Raw genomic sequence first — 16,051 nt, forward strand, 5'->3', positions numbered from 1 at the left:
CATAGGCACTGATTGATGTGGTCACACTGTTCTATGTCTCAGTTTCCAATCACATTCACACACAGGTGGCTAACGCTTACCAGAGATTCAGTCTATCCCCAAATAGAAGTGCCTTTCCTGTGAAGACTTAATGTTACCGTTTGATTAGTCCAAGTCAAAAATGACCATCCTTAAGTTCCTTTCCAGTGCACCAGCTGTTACCAGAAATAGAGTGCAACCACATGTACCTGGGTTATCTTGCATCCGGCAAAAGATGAATTTTAGTCAACATTACAACATGGTAAACCTGGTGGGATTATTAATTAGCAAAGAAATGTGGCAGATGGCTGGGGATGGGACTTAATAGTAGAGTGCTTGTCTAGCATGCATGAAGGTTTGGGTTCAATTCCTCAGTACCACATACACAGAAAAAGCCAGAAGTGGTGCCGTGACTCAAGTAGTAGAGTCCTAGCCATGAGCAAAAGAATCTCAGGCACAGTGTTCAGGCCCTGAGTTCAAGCCCCAAGCCAGGCAAAGATTAAAAATAATAAAATAATAAAATAAAAATATTTTGTTCATTTCACATTAGCAAATTATGGTAGTTTTCAGGTACCTGATAATCTATTAATAGATTAGATTAATTGATTAATGTAATATAGATTGATGTATTAAAGGTCAACATATTAATTTATTATTGTTATTATATTCTTCAAATTTACATGTGCACACTTTAGGATAATGTAAAAAGAAAAGTGTAATACAAAGTTTAGAAAAATGAAAGGTTGGAAGGGCAGCCTTGTTGCTCTGGAATTCAAGAATGCTTTGAGATACATCTTTTTTTTTTTTAAGGGAACCTCCTTCACTTACTTCAGCTCTAGGTACAGTTGAGCCAGTTTTGGGAGAGCTGTACTATTTGTAGTATTCAACTCACTGAAAGTTAAATAAAAAATTGTCCATTATATAATTGTTCTTATATAGAACCTCTTGGCATTTCACATGTGAGGAACAGATTGTGTTTTTGTGAGCTGGTGGGTATTCCTTAACTTCCTCCCCAAACTTTTTCTATGTGGGAGAACTATGTTTCTTTTTGCCAGTTACTTTTAAATTCTTTACTGTAAAATTTGATTTCATTTTAAATTTCTTTCTTTCTTATTCTTACTCAGCTTGTATGCTGGGCTGCTGAGCTACCACTTGAGCCATGCCTATAGTCCAGCAATTGGAGACACCATCTGCCTACACGGGATCAAAGGAACCTTGGTTCTCCCTGAGTAGCTGCGGTTACAAACATAAGTCACTGGCACTTTGCTCCAGTAACTGTTTTTTGAAGACCCTGTCTGTGGGTGATTGGGTGCCTTAATCTTTTGACATTTCCTTACATACTGCCTAGAAATCAAGCACCCAGACATAGCATTTTCCCTTCCTGTGACACATGTAGGGCTTCCCTCTCCAGGAGTAAGGCTTCCACATTATAGACACCTGCTGTATGTCTATAATAGAAGCCTGGCTGTTTCCTGTGTTTTCCATAGGGAGATGACTGGCATATGTCCATGTGCTGAATAAACTGAATTTTGTATCCTCTCCATCCCCCAATTCCCATTTCTGTCAGGTGCCTGGGCTTTGCCAAGCATGTGTGAGAAATACCATGTCCTTTTTCTGGGACATGTTGTGAGACATGTAGCATTTTTTTTCTGGGACATGTTGTGAGACATGTAGCATTTTTTTTTCTACTTCATGATAATTAAAAATAATTTTTACCAGGTCAAGAGGGTAGGGTCAGCTGCTTCTCTGAGACATGTCTAAGTGGTTCTGACAGAATGGTAGCTGTTGGGGAATGATTGAGATGCTATCAGGAAGATGAAGGATTTCGATTTCTTTTTTTTTTTTTTTTTGCCTGTGGGGCTTGAACTCTGGGCTGGGCGCTATCCCTCAGCTCTTCAGTTCAAGGAGAGTGCTCTACCACTTGAGCCATAGCACCACTTCTGGCTTTTTCTGCTTATATGGTGCTGAGGAATTGAACCCAGGACCTATTGCCTGCAAGGCAAACATTCTACCACTGAGCCACCTTCCCAGCCCTAGATTTTTTGTTTTCTTTAAAAAAAGGCTAGCAGATAGAATTCTGTGATCAAGGATGAGCAAAGGCCAGTAGGCAAACAGACATAATCACATGGTAAGACTGTCAGTAGAGAGTAGAACGTGGTGCTATCAGTCAGACACATACATAACCATGGTCCAGGTGATACACAGCAGAGATGGATAAAATTGTAGCTCTTCAATTCTTGTAACCATCTGAGAAAAATGTTAACTATTGCAGGGATTATTAATCATGCACCAGAGCTCCCTTACGTTCTTTTTTTGGGGGATTGGTCATGGAACTTGAAATCTGGGCCTGGTTGCTGTCCCTCAGCTCTTCAGCTCAAGGCTAATGCTCTACCACTTGAGCCATAGCACCACTGGTTAATTGGAAATAAGAGTCTCACAGTGTTTCTTGATTGTGCTGGCTTTGAACTATGATCCTCAGATCTCAGCCTCCTGAGTAACTAGGATTACAGGCATGAACCACCAGTGCCTGCTCCCTTACATTCTTTAGATAAATCCTTAGCCAGTTACCAAGGCTTTTTCAAAAAATGGCTTTTCAATGCCTTCTCTTCAGAGGTTTTGGTAAACTTCTGCCTTTTATCTGTTATTGGACTTTCTTAATAGCCTCTGCCTATTAAGGACTCTGGCTGTTAGGAAGGACTCCTGTGGCTCCTATACAGGATGTGTGATTTAGCACAATTCTGCCTTTGAGCAGGTGGAAAATAAAAGGTTAAGGGAATGATAACGGTGTCCATAATACACAAATGTGTGTTATTTCATAACATTTGTAATACACTAATGTTCACTTCTTTAGTAACTCTGAAAACATCTATGGAGAAGAAAATGTAGGGAGGAAAAACATAGTTTTGTGATGTCAAAATGGAAATAGGCATTTAATAGTGTGGATATATAGCTTAGTCCTGTAAGTTTACCTGCTGTGACAATAACGCAGAAACAAAGCATTCTCTCCTCTTTCCCTAAAAATAATACTATCTGAACTTCTGGGTTTGGAGAAAGTGATAAGAGTTGATTTATGCAAGAGAAAATCAAGTTGACTTACAGATATCCCTGTGGGCCAAAAACAGCTATTGGGTTATGTTCTTCCTTTTTCCCTCTTCTTTTTTCCTGCAGAATCAGGCCCTCTATATTTTGGACTGTCTGCAGTTTAGAATCAGTGATTTGAGAGCTTCAAATTGGACATGAGCCTTTTGGTTCTTCTCGTCCATAGAAGACACATGTACTTCTTGGGAGGAGTGTTCAGTATCATAGGTTTGAGTGCACCCCATTGGTTCTTTTAGGTCTTGTATATTTTCCTGGTACAAATTCTCTCATGTTGGCATGGATGTTCTGAACCTGGCATGGCTATGAGTGTTGATAGGGTGATTTTGGCTTCTGGTGTTTGTTGAAGGCACCTTAGTTAAGTCTGAGGATGATAGGTATCTCCAGTGGTTGGAGCTGGATTTGTGGTTAACTTTTTTTTGTTTTGTTTTGTTTTGTCAGTTGTAGGGTTTGAACTCAGGGCCTAGATGTTATCACTGATTTCTTTTGCTCAAGGTTAATGCTCTGCCACTTTTGAGCCACAGCATCACTTCCAGTTTTCTGATAGTTAATTGGAGAAAAGCATCTCATAGGACCTTTTCAGAATATGTTGGCTTCTCACCATAATCCTCAGATCTCAACCTCTTGAGCAGCTAGGATTACACGTGTGAGATACTGGTGCCCAGCTAACTTATGGTTTTCTTGGTGGAATTTGTGGTACTTTTGTGCTTTTCAGGAACCCAGAAGTCTGGTAATGAGAGTCATGACCATTGACTAAAAATTCTCCCATGGAAAAAGTGATTCCAATTCCCTTTGAAAACTGCCTGCATCTAAGATATAGCTAACTCCAGTAGTTTGGAAAGAGCTGTGGTCCTTTTGGTTTCGCCATGGCTACTCTCCAGCATAGAGGAAAAGAGGCAGGAAAGTTACATAACTTTACTTAATTAAAACAATGGGCAGCAAGCCCTCTGGTCTTGGTATTTGCCTACTATGCCTTTAGAAACAGACCTATAGTGATAACTGGAAGAGGGGATGGTAGCCTTAAGAGGCATCCCTGATTTCCATCCATATCTGACACCGTATCATGCTGCTTCCTTGAGATGGACATACTCATTCTGTGTCATAGGGGAAGCTCTGATTAAATGTCATAGACTATACTCTTAGCTTAGTGCTCTTGGAAGAGCAATAGGGTCAGCTTAAATGGAAAAGTTCTTTATCAGCTTGCTTTCTCACGAAATTTAAATAAGAAAGGCGGAAAGAACCTCTCTTTTAATAAGGATGTAAAGTGTGTGTGTCAGAGTATTATTTATACTAGGAAAGGCAAAATAAAATTCTAGATTGAATGCCTAACAGAAATTTACGCTCTCAACTTTAGCTTCATCTGAAGCCTTTTGTTTTCCTTGTCTTGCAGATAGTGGCTTTCCTGATGGATCATTACTTGGCTGGCAACCCCTTGTTTCCTTTTCTGTTAAAATGATTTGTTACGATTAACTGCCTCTGTAAAGGTTCTTGGCCAAAAAACATCACATACTGAGGGCAAGAAGGGACAAAATTCTAAATTTTATTTTTATTTTTTTGTTGGTCATGGGGCTTGAACTTTGGGCCTGGGCACTGTCCCTCAGCTCTTCAGCTCAAGGCTAGTGCTCTATCACTTGAGCCACAGTGCCTCCTCCAGTTTTCTGGTGGTTTGTTAGAGATAGGAGTCTCACTAACTTTCCTGCTCAGGCTGGCTTTAATCTGCAATCCTCAGATCTGAGCCTCTTGAGTAGCTAGGATTACAGGCATAAGTCACCAATCCCCGGCCACAATTCTACTTGTACGAATAGATTCCTCTCTTCCTCTTTCCCATGCATCATCCATAGCTAATGCATGTGGATCAGGTGGACTTTGGTTCCATCACCAAAACAGAGACCTAAGAAACTAGGTGGATGTGGTGAGATGTAAGTAAAAACAAAATGTGCCAATACAGACAATTCTTTCACAAATTTAAAGACAAAAACTTTTTATAATTTAGTGAGCACTAAAAGAGTGTGATTGATGTATATCATAAGAGAAGTTGGGAATACAGAATGCTTACCTTTTACTAGCCAAGCACATATAACAGTTAAATCCATGCATGCCCTATTCTTAACCTAAACATAACTCATTTGTAAACTTGTGTGCAGGACTACTCATCACACAAAGCTTATTGCAATTTCATCTGGTTATTTGGGTGACCTCGCAAAGATAGGCTTTTAGTAACTCTGCTATAGATGGGGATTAGAACTCTTAAGGTTCTTGAGACAAACATTCTTTAGAGGAAAATAGAGATGAGACTCCTATATTTTATAAAGATCTACATACATCTAAAGACAGGTGAAAAAATTATATTTATAAGTTCTGTAAAGAAAATGCTCTGAAAGGTACAGTGGAAAGTAAGAACCTTTTGTCTGCTAGAGGTATTTTCATATTCATATTTTTATTTGTGTAAGATATAATTGTTTGCATAAAGTAGCAACCATACACATTCTACACATTTCATGGCTCCATATTTCTTTTTTTTTGTCAGTTGTGGGGCTTGAACTCTTGGCCTGGGAGCTATCCCTCAGCTCTTCAGCTCAAGGCAAGCTCTACCACTTGAGGTACAGCACCACTTAAGGTTTTCTAGTGGTTTTTTGGAGATAGGAGTCTCATGGTCTTTCCTGCCCCAGCTGGCTTTGAACCACAATCCTCAGATCTCAGCCTCCTGAGTAGCTGGGATTACAGGCGTGAGCCACCAGCACCTGGCTCATGGCTTTATACTTCTTAGGGTAATTTTAGGCCATATAAATATGCTGCAAATACATAAAAAAAATTAAAGCAAAGTATCAGAATTAGAATAACAATTCCAGAATTTGTTTAGATGAACACATACTTTTGAACCTGTTAATGGGCATATGTGTACGTATTTTGTGCATTGATCATATGTACCCTACCTTCCTTCCTCTACCTCTCTGCACACTCTTCTTAATGGGCTTCAAATCTCTGTTTACACTATTTGAATTTTGACTTGTTTGAAGATTCCATCTGCTAGATGGGCAGTACTTTGTCTTTGTGTCTAACCTATTGAACTTAAGTTGAACACCAGCCATGGTGTTGCAAACAGAAGAATCTCTTTCTTGTTAATGCCTGAATAATACTCCACTGTGTATGTGTACTACTTTTTTTTTTTTTTGGTCCAGTCGTGGGGCCTGAACTCTGGGCCTGTGGGTGCGGTCCCTCAGCTCTTCATCTCAAGGCTAGTGCTCTACCACTTGAGCCACAGTGCCACTTCCAGCTTTTTTGTTTTTGCTTATGTGGTGCTGAGGAATCGAACCCAGGACCTCAGGCATGCAAGGCAAGCGCTCTACCACTGAGCCACCTTCCCAGCCCATGTGTACCACTTTTTTAAAATTCAGATATCAGATGCTGGACACTAAGGGTGATTCTCTATCTTAAATGTTGTGAAGGATGCCCAATAATATGCCAATTTCAGGCCCTTTGGAAATATATTCAGGAATGGAATCGCTTGAATAATTCTACTTTTTGTTTTGTATGGAACCTCCATGTTGTTTTCCCATTCTAGCATGATTAAAAGTTTCTTCTTCTGCATCCCCACCAGGATTTTTATACTTTGCCTATTTTTCCTAGTAACCATCCTTCACTGTTGAGATGTGCTTTCATTGTGGATTTGATTTCCATTTTCCTGATGATTTACAATACTTGTGTCATTTTTTCATATTTGTCTTACCTTTGAATCTCCTGTAGGAAGTGCCCACACAGATCATTTGCACATTTTCAATTAGATTATAATTAAAAATTGTTTCTTGTTTAAGGAATTCTTTGGATTCATTTTGTTTTCTGGACACACACATTGGTAAATGAGATAGGTTATATAATGGATCTCACACCATTGTGGCCATATTTAGCGATGAATCTTTAGTAGGAGTATAAAGCACATACATGTAGCAGGGAAATAATCTTCAACAAAGATGGCTGGTGGCGGGGAGAATTATCAGTGGATTAAATAAGCTGAAAAATAAAAAAATTATAATAAAGTATTAAAAAAAAAAGCCTGACTTCCTGAATAGGACCCTAGAATCATAGGACAGTGGAAAAGAAAAGTATATACAAGGCATTATATCCATCTTAATATGATTCCATGCAGCAAAGGAAGTTGTTAAGAATGAAGAAACTATTGTAAAATGGGAGAAAATACTTGCTAATCCCAAGCAAATGTGTTTGGCCAACTGTTATATGAATATTGTGGCATCAGTGTATGTAGTTGTTGAAAGCATATGTGCTTACTATAAATTTTGGTGCCTATGGTTAGTGGCTTACACCTGTAATCATAGCTACTGAGGAGGCTAAGGTCAGTGGAAAAAGTTTGAAGCCAGCCTAGGCAGAAATGTCTGTCAGATTCTTACTTCCAATTAGCCAGCAAAAAGCCAAAAGTCATGGAATGGCTCAAGTGCTAGAGTACCAGCCTAGATTGAAAAAGTGAAAAGAAGTCAAAATCCTGAGTGTAAGTCCCAGGGCCTGAAACAATAAGAACATACACTAAATAATAAATAAATGGGTGGGGGCTGGGAAGGTGGCTCAGTGATAGAATGCTTGCCTTGCATGCATAAGGCCCTGGGTTCGATTCCTCAGCACCACATAAGCAAAAAGAAAAAAGCCGGAAGTGGCACTGTGGTTCAAGTGGTAGAGCGCTAGCCTTGAGCTGAAGAGCTGAGGGACAGCACCCAGGCCCAGAGTTCAGGACCCACTATCGACCAAAAAAAAGAAAAAAAAGTTAATAAATAAATGGGTGAATGGATGAAATTTTTTAAATAAATTTACTTAATTCTGTTAACTTTTTAAATTCTGTAATTCTCTTTATATTTTTTATTATCCTTAGAATTGCCATTCACCAAATCAGTTTATGAATATAGTTCATCTTGGTCAAAGTCACCATTTATTATTATCTTTCCCTACCAACACAGCTTCTCCCCTCCATTTCCTTAATTTCATAGAATATAAATTGAGTATGGTGAATTCATTTGTCCACCTCACCCTTCTATTCAACTCTCACCTCACTCCCACTACTTTTCAAATACCAGTTACCTGGTATTCATTTTTGAACTGTGAGTCCATTTTTTTTTAAGCAATTTTACCATTTGAGTTCTCCTCTTCAAATACTATTGTGTGGTTAATAATTTAAGTACATTTACATAAATTACCACATGTGCTTGCTTGTATGTTTAAAAATTACTTCTACTTTCCAGATAAGAGGAAAGATAAATCCTTTATCTCTCAGAGCCTGACTGTAGTTAACATAATTTTTTCTAGGTTCTTCCATTTCTTTACAAATAGTGTAATGTTATTCTTCCTAATGAATTACTAAAATTCCATTGTGTATATACCACCTTTTTTTAAATCCCATTTGTCCATTGAGAGACACATTTGCTGTGATGAATAATGCAGCAATGAAAATGGTTATACAGGTGACTTTATAAGTCCTGATTTATAAGTTTTTAGATACGTACCCAAGAGTGCTATTGCAGTTTCATAGTGGGGTATTCTGTGTTTAGGTTTTTGAGGAATCTCCAAACTGCTCTCTTAAGTTGCTGAACAAGTTAGTTTCCCACCAACAGTGTATTAGGGGTCTTTTTTCCCTACATTCATACTAGCCTCTTTTTTCATGTGTGTTCTCAGTAATGGCCATTTTAACTGAGATAAAGTCTCTGGTTTTCGGTTGTCTTTTTTTATATGGCCAGAGATGTTGTACATTCTAAATGTGTGTATTGGCTATTTTTGCCAACAGAGAAGTCTCTCTATTCGGTTGCATCATTGCCTGATGCATAATATAGCTAGCAAAGATCTTCCCTTCTGTCCATTGTCTTGCAGACACTTCTTAGATTGGTGAAAAATTGTCCATTCTTTCTTTGATTTGCTGAGACCCTGGAACTTTACTCAGAAAGTTCCTGTCTGTGTCATCAATATCTTGGAATGGTGCTGAGGATAAGTTTACAGGAGAAAATGCACAGCCTCATCTGATTCAGCCATGGGCTTCAAGGTCTAAGATGTTCTGGAAGGATTAATAGCAAGAATGGATTCTAAAGATTCTCCCAGTTCTAGTCTCTTAAGTCTCTACAGAGCAAACATCTGTTGTAGCTCTTGTTTGGTCCAACTCTGCTTGTTCTGGTAATATTTGCATGTACAAGATACCAAATAACAAAATGTCTCAGGGCCTCTCATTGTTCAGTTAAATCTTACCAACTTGCCAGGTAAATTGAGGACATACAGACCAGGACTAGGTAGCTCCCACAAGGTTTTGAGCTGATTACATAGGATCAGCCATATACAAGAAGATAATAACATATTTTCTGGAATCAATGGAATATTAAGCCATGTGCAAGGCACTTGTTCCTTATTCAGTAGCTCCATTTCTAAACCAATTTTATTTTAATTGACTAATTCGAAATTACTTACCAATGTGTGTAAGTGTATTTTATGTATATGGGTGACACAGTTTTCAACTCCAGGCTTCACATACTATCTCTTTCCCCACTGTTCTCCCTGGCTAGCACTCCACCTCTTGGTCCACACTTCCATATCTGGGTGCTGAATTACAGGTAAGAGTCTCTGCAATTTGTCTGGGCAGGTTTCTAATCGCCATTCTCAGATCTTAGCTAGGGTTAAAGGTGTGAGACACAGCACCTAGCTATATTACTTTTCTCAAAATATGTCCATGTTTAGGTTTTACATTCATATATATGGGGGTTATTTTTCAGATTATTTCACAGCGTATCTCTTCAGCTCCTACAAAAGCTGATTTATTGGTGGAAATTCATTTTAAATGAAGACAGTAATTGCTTCACTCTCAACTACTGGATTTAAAATTTTTGAAAGTACCGTATACTAAGTTAGTAAAGAGCCCAGCTATAGCAAAGGTTAGTAGAATGTTGGAAGTATGGAGTATTACATCTTTTTGAGTTTGTGCTAAATTATTTATGTGTCTGAAGTGACTGCTATTTTATAAGAACAGAAAGGTATATGACAGAGACAGTGACAATAATGATGCTTTTTCAAGACAGGAAATGTCATGGACTACACTGTAAGTTAGAAAACACAAAGATGATTTTCCCCAGGTTTTGAGAAAAGATAGCCCTGTAGATAGATCCCGCTGAACTCCTAATGCTAAATTCCAGAAATGAAAGACAAGTTATATTGTATTGTCATATTACTCTTTAGGACACTAATATATCAGCCTTAAGAAATTAATACAGATTTCAAGTTGCCTGAAAAGAGATATCTATCACTTAGCTTTTCTCCCACAAAGAACAAGTACTGTATTTTGAAATGAATAATTATGAAGTGAACAATTGAAATTAACAAGAATGAAACTAGAGTATTTGATTCTGAGTTTGAGACAAAAAAGTATACAAAGAAATTGATTCCATAGCATCTGCCACCTTAGCAGCACAAGCTGGATGAGCAGGTTCTCTGCAGGGAGAAAGATGGTAGGGTAAAGCCCAACTAATTCTATCAGCATTGATACTGACAGTCTTAACTACAGGAAAACCTTGCCATCCCCATAGACTTGTAACCTATTTAAATATATATAATCTGAAGTGCTTACAGGAACCTTGGTTTGGAAAATACATTATATCATCTCAGTGAACTTGCAGAGTGTTTTTGCAAGAAGCCAGATTAAGTGAGGGATACTGTGTAAATTAGGGATGCTCAAAGAACAGAAACTTCTTTTAACCCCATAAAAAATATACAGACATTCTATGTTACTTGCATATTCCAGACTATCCAACAGTAGTTCTAATTCAAGCTTTCTAGCATGCTCTGAACTATAGGAGACAAGTGTTGTGGTGATTTGTAATAGAGAGGAGAGCACAGCTGCAGAAAACAGGCAGTTAGAGAACTTGACCTCTTACACAATGTATATTGCCATGGGTAGTTTGGATTTGTATGGAGATATAAGCAGGGTAATTAGATAATAGAGATTTTGACCAAAAGAAACAAAATTTTGCAAGTAAAGAGCTCAGAAATTCAAATAAAAAATAAGTACTCAAATTACAGACTAAGCGAGGCAAAAAACAAAATTGATCTTTATTGTACGATAAATATTTTCAGATTTTTTTTTAAGGAAAAAAAGGAAGAAAGTAAAGCTGACTGCAATGCTATATTGTTTTTTTGTTTTTTGGGGTCCGGTTGTGGGGCCTGAACTCTGGGCCTGGGTGCTGTCCCTCAGCTCTTCAGCTCAATGCTAGTGCTCTACCACTTAAGCCACAGCGCCACTTCTGGCTTTTTTCTTTTTGCTTATGTGGTGCTGAGGAATCAAACCCAGGGCCTCATGCATGCAAGGCAAGCGCTCTACCACTAAGCCACCTTCCCAGCCCCCATATTGGTTTTTTTATACCACATTTTCTTTATAGATTGTTCCACCAAGAGGTAGTTTGATACTGGAAATTGGTTGCTGAACTCAATGTACAAATCCCAATACCAAGGTTTTATTGACAAGAAAAAAAGTTTATTAATTTTACCAAGTAAAATGGACTATTTAAGTTTTATTGTCAAAGAAAGTACAGCTTGCCTTGTAGGAATGAGAATGGGATTTTAAACTGAAACATAGCAGCATGGATGTATGTGCTAAGAGATAAACAAGGCTGTATTGTAGCTTTGGGTCCACTCATTTCCTGAGCTGGATTTTTAAAATTTCTTCCTGTCCAAATATTTCTTCATTCTTCTAATCAACAAGATAAGTGAGTATGGTGACTTTTCTTTGAGCTGACAAATATTCTGAACAAATGTTCTGAGGAATTGAGATGGGAAGATAGAGTAAGAAAGAAAAAAATGACAAAAAAAATTGAGTAACTGAAAGTATCTTGGCTGTTCAGCTTAAGCTTCAGTTGTGGATACATTAAGATGTCTGTTCTGTTACAGTCAATTCTTTCAATTTCTATAGAAAAAGAGACATTATAATGGTCTGCTTCCTTTGCGCAGAAAATAGACTCCCCTGATGAAAACATGCACCTATCTATGCCAGATTGGTCTTAAGAGCCACAACAATGATTTTTTTCATGAAAGGTATGTAACAGAGTACTAAGTGGAAACATGTATATGTTAATTCTGTAATTCACACCATTGCTTCACCAAAATGGAGGATAGGAAACAGAACATATTTAAAAATATTCAAGGGCTGGGAAGATGGCTCCGTGGTAGAGTGCTTGTCTTATAGGCTGTGGGTTTAATGCCCCAGTACCACATAAGCAGAAAAAGCTGTGTGGCACTGTAGCTCAAATGAGCTGAAGAGCTGAGGGAGAATGCCCAAGCCCAGAGTTCAGGCCCCAGGACCAACCAACCAATAAATTAATTAATTTAAAAATATTGGAGATCTGGGAAAATAATCTGTCTCTCAGCCTGTCAATCTGATCCCCAACCTACCTAGAATTGATGTTGGATATTTCCTTATTTGTTGTAACCAAATAGCTTATTATTTAATCTTAGTTTCTATCTGAGACAAAGTATTGATGTGAGAACATAGGATATATTATTAATAGTGTATATTATAGTCTAGAGCCATTTGATTATCCAACCCAACTTTGCAAGGGATCCCAAGGAATGCAGTATGAAACAGTGAGCTATCCTTCAGGCTGTAGAAGGGATTCAAAGACAAAAACAAATTGTTAAGTCTTATAAGAACATTCAAAATAAGTCTTTGATTTTCCAGTGGTTGGCAATAACAGTGTTGTTCAGGTTTGATAGAGTTGACTCTGCCAGGCATTTATTATAGGGTGACAGAGCCGTTACTCGAGCTAGCTTCAAAAAAGTGTTACCAAGAACACATTGTAAAGTTTTTTTAATTTCTTTTGCAGTTTCTTTTAGAATCATGCTTTCCAATTTTTAGAAGAGTTTGATCTCTTGTCCTTTAAAGGATGTTTCAACTGAGGCAATGACCCAAATGAAGCAAACTTATATATACTAATTTGTATTTTACTTCCTTCTTGTACATATTATTTAAGTTTAGTTTATTCTTCACTTACTTTTTTCTGTTTGTTACTTGAGGGGAAAAGAAGGATCTCCCATATACTTTTTGAGAGGAATTCAACTTAAGACCCCATTAGGAGCCAGTCATGTTGAGAGAAAGTCTTGGCTTTTAGCCCAAAGTTTGGAATCCAAATGTGGCAAAATTCCATCATTATCAAGAACCTGTGCAGTTTTCTTGGTCCTTGGACCTATAATTTACAAAATGGCATATATGCAGTCTGGCATGGGACTCCAGCTTCACTAATTGATATAAAAATCTAAGTAGCCTTTTGCTTACAAATATATGCCTTTTGGGGTGATACCTTGTAATCACACTAGGCAAAAGTATTCAGAATCAGGACTAAACATTAGTCCTGCTAAACTTTTTGTTAGGGGTGATGGTGGACATAGGGCTTGAACCTCATGCATGGATTGGGTGCTGTCTTTGAGCTTTTTTGCTCAAGGTTAGCACTCTACCACTTTGAGCCACTGTGCCACTTCTGAATGAGAAAATTATTGAGTCTTATAGACCTTCCTGCTTAGGCTGGCTTTGAACCATCATCCTCAGAGCTTAGCCTCCTGATAGCTATGAGTAGTGGTTAAGCCACCATTGTTCAATTCCTGCTAAGCTTTTATTAAATATGATAGGTACATTTTTAAATTCTTGACCAAGACTGTTTAGCAGTCCATTATTTACTGCTCAGTGTTGAACTATTTCAATGTTCAACAGTCTTTAAATAATGCTAAAATAATTGAGATTTTTTTTTCCCTCATAAGGATGAAGAAGAAATATTCCTTAAACACTGGAAACATCCATAGTCCCTCAGTAGAGTAGTTAAGAAGATGTATGGGTTAGGCACAATTGTGGCTTTCAAATCTTGTACAAACCTAAATTCTTCCATATGGGACATTATTACTGTTTGACACATAACTCCACTTCTGCCCTTTGTTGACTAACTAGTGATTAACTGGAGTAAGAGTCTTATGGCCTGGGCACCAGTGTCACAATTATGGTCACAGCTACTGAGGAGGTTCAGATCTCAGGATGGCAGTTCAAAGCCAGCCCAGGCAGGAAAGTCTGAGAGACTCTTACCTTTAATAAACTATTCAGAAAAAGCCAGAAATGGCACAATGGCTTGGGTGGTAGGGTGCTAGCCTTGAGTATAAAGAGGCTTAAGGACAATGCCCAGACCCTGAGTTCGACCCCCCGGGGAGGGGAAAAAGTCATGGACTTACCTGTCCAGCCTTGAATCACCATACTTGGATCTATATCTCTTTTTTTTATCTATATCTCTTGATTAGATAGGTTTATAGCATGAACCACTGGTGCCCACTGGTGCTTTTATAGTGGTTATATTAGCAGTATATTCTGTATAGAATTATGTGAATTCTTTTCAATCTAATAAATTCTTTCTCAAATTCAGAAAAATCGTAATTCAGCTTTGTGACAACTCTTCAAGCTTATTTTGGCTCTTTTGTTTACATACTTTGCTACAGAGTCCTGTATCCAATGTACTTCCAATAGTGATTTATTCTGGAATCTTCTATGTTTAGTGTCACAAACAGGTTTGACAACATCTAATAAGAAGAGATGGATAGTATCCTCATCCTACAGGAGCTCTACCTCATTTGTTGCATTGTTTATCACAAGTTGGTATTCATTTGCCAAGTGCTATATATTCAACAATACATAAAATATTATATCTTCCATTTAGGTTGTTGGGTAACAAAAAATAGTGATTAATTATTTATTTTGTGAGGATCTTCTTCCCTATAGGTAGACTTTAAATTTTAGTCAATATGAGGCTATCCTTGAGCATTAAATCTACTAGATATTTACTGTACTGGGAATGTTTTTCTACTCAGATAATTTGCCCTGTGGAATTTTAAAAGGGGAGCGGAGCTATTCCTGGCTTTGACTAATATCTGTAACAAATGAGAGGTGAGTGACCCATATGGGCGCAAGCCTTTACTGGGGGACAGGCCTGCCAGGCTTATCGAAGCAGGAATGGAAGCAGCAGCAGACAGGTATAGGCAGAATTAAACAAAATTAGAGGGCAGTCATACAAGACACATTATGTGGACCATGGGAATTCAGGGAGGTGGGGATAGTCAGTTCCAAGAAAAAGGTGTTGCAAAGGTGTTACATAGGCTACAGGAGTTGGGTGGGGGAGTCACATTCTGAGGTGTACAATGAGACTGTTGCAACTGAGGCAGGAATTTGTATGTCACACTGGGAAAACAATACAACATCCAGGGAAATAGAAACTTAACAGATTTTTGTAAACAGCTAGGGACAAAAGGTGGGGACTTAATCAGCATGCTAACTCTGAGATCTTAGAATAATCAAGAGTCTGATACATAATTTTGACTCGCAAACTGGGTCAGCTACATATGTCTCCCTCTGCTGCCTCTGTTCCTCGAGAGGAAACCTACCAAACATCTGTGCAATCAGGAGGTGGAAGGGTACTCAGGCTTGTGGCATAGCCCAGCTCCGAAGAATTCATTATACTAAAATTAATAAGGTATTCAGGATGTGGCTATGCTTAGTAGAAGCTCTTTGATTTTACATCACTTTTGTTGAGTGTTCAGGCTCTGTTGTAACTGAACAATAAAGTCAACACATGTAGAATTTCCTTCTGTTTACCTGTTTTCCAATATAAATTCCAACTGCAAGATGCAGAATTCCATTTAAAGGACAACTCTCATTTGCTTTTTCTTTTTCTTTTTTTTTTTTTGACATTTGAAAAACCTATTTGACTTGAATTCAAAAGAAAAATAACCCATTAAACTTCAAATAATATTTTCTTTATTAAGAGATGATATTGCTACAAAAGCCATGTGAAGCTAAGAAATAGAAAGTACTAAGAAGTAAAATCATTGTATTTCTTTTTTTTTTTACATATTTTTATTATTATCTTTAAGTAGTTAGAAAAAA

The 16,051-nt window shown here is 37.8% G+C and overlaps 1 protein-coding gene across 5 annotated transcripts in view; it reads left to right on the forward strand.

Annotated features, from left to right (window-relative positions):
- Positions 1-16,051, forward strand: part of LOC138823805 (ATP-dependent RNA helicase DDX3X-like) — a 107,048-nt gene that overhangs the window by 11,125 nt on the left and 79,872 nt on the right. The window contains exons 2-3 of one of the 5 annotated variants that reach the window (XM_070017356.1): positions 9,660-9,707; positions 12,091-12,174. The exons of 3 other annotated variants lie outside the window; for them this stretch is intronic. The gene's annotated coding sequence lies outside the window, so the exon portion shown is untranslated. Of the gene's footprint in view, positions 1-9,659; positions 9,708-9,937; positions 10,026-12,090; positions 12,175-16,051 lie in introns of those variants that run through there. One more of the 5 variants, XM_070017357.1, reaches the window with a different exon arrangement.

Source organism: Dipodomys merriami, unplaced genomic scaffold (genome assembly GCF_024711535.1).
Source record: "Dipodomys merriami isolate MVZ:Mamm:240054 unplaced genomic scaffold, mDipMer1.0.p SCAF_123, whole genome shotgun sequence".
Lineage (NCBI taxonomy): Eukaryota > Metazoa > Chordata > Mammalia > Rodentia > Heteromyidae > Dipodomys > Dipodomys merriami.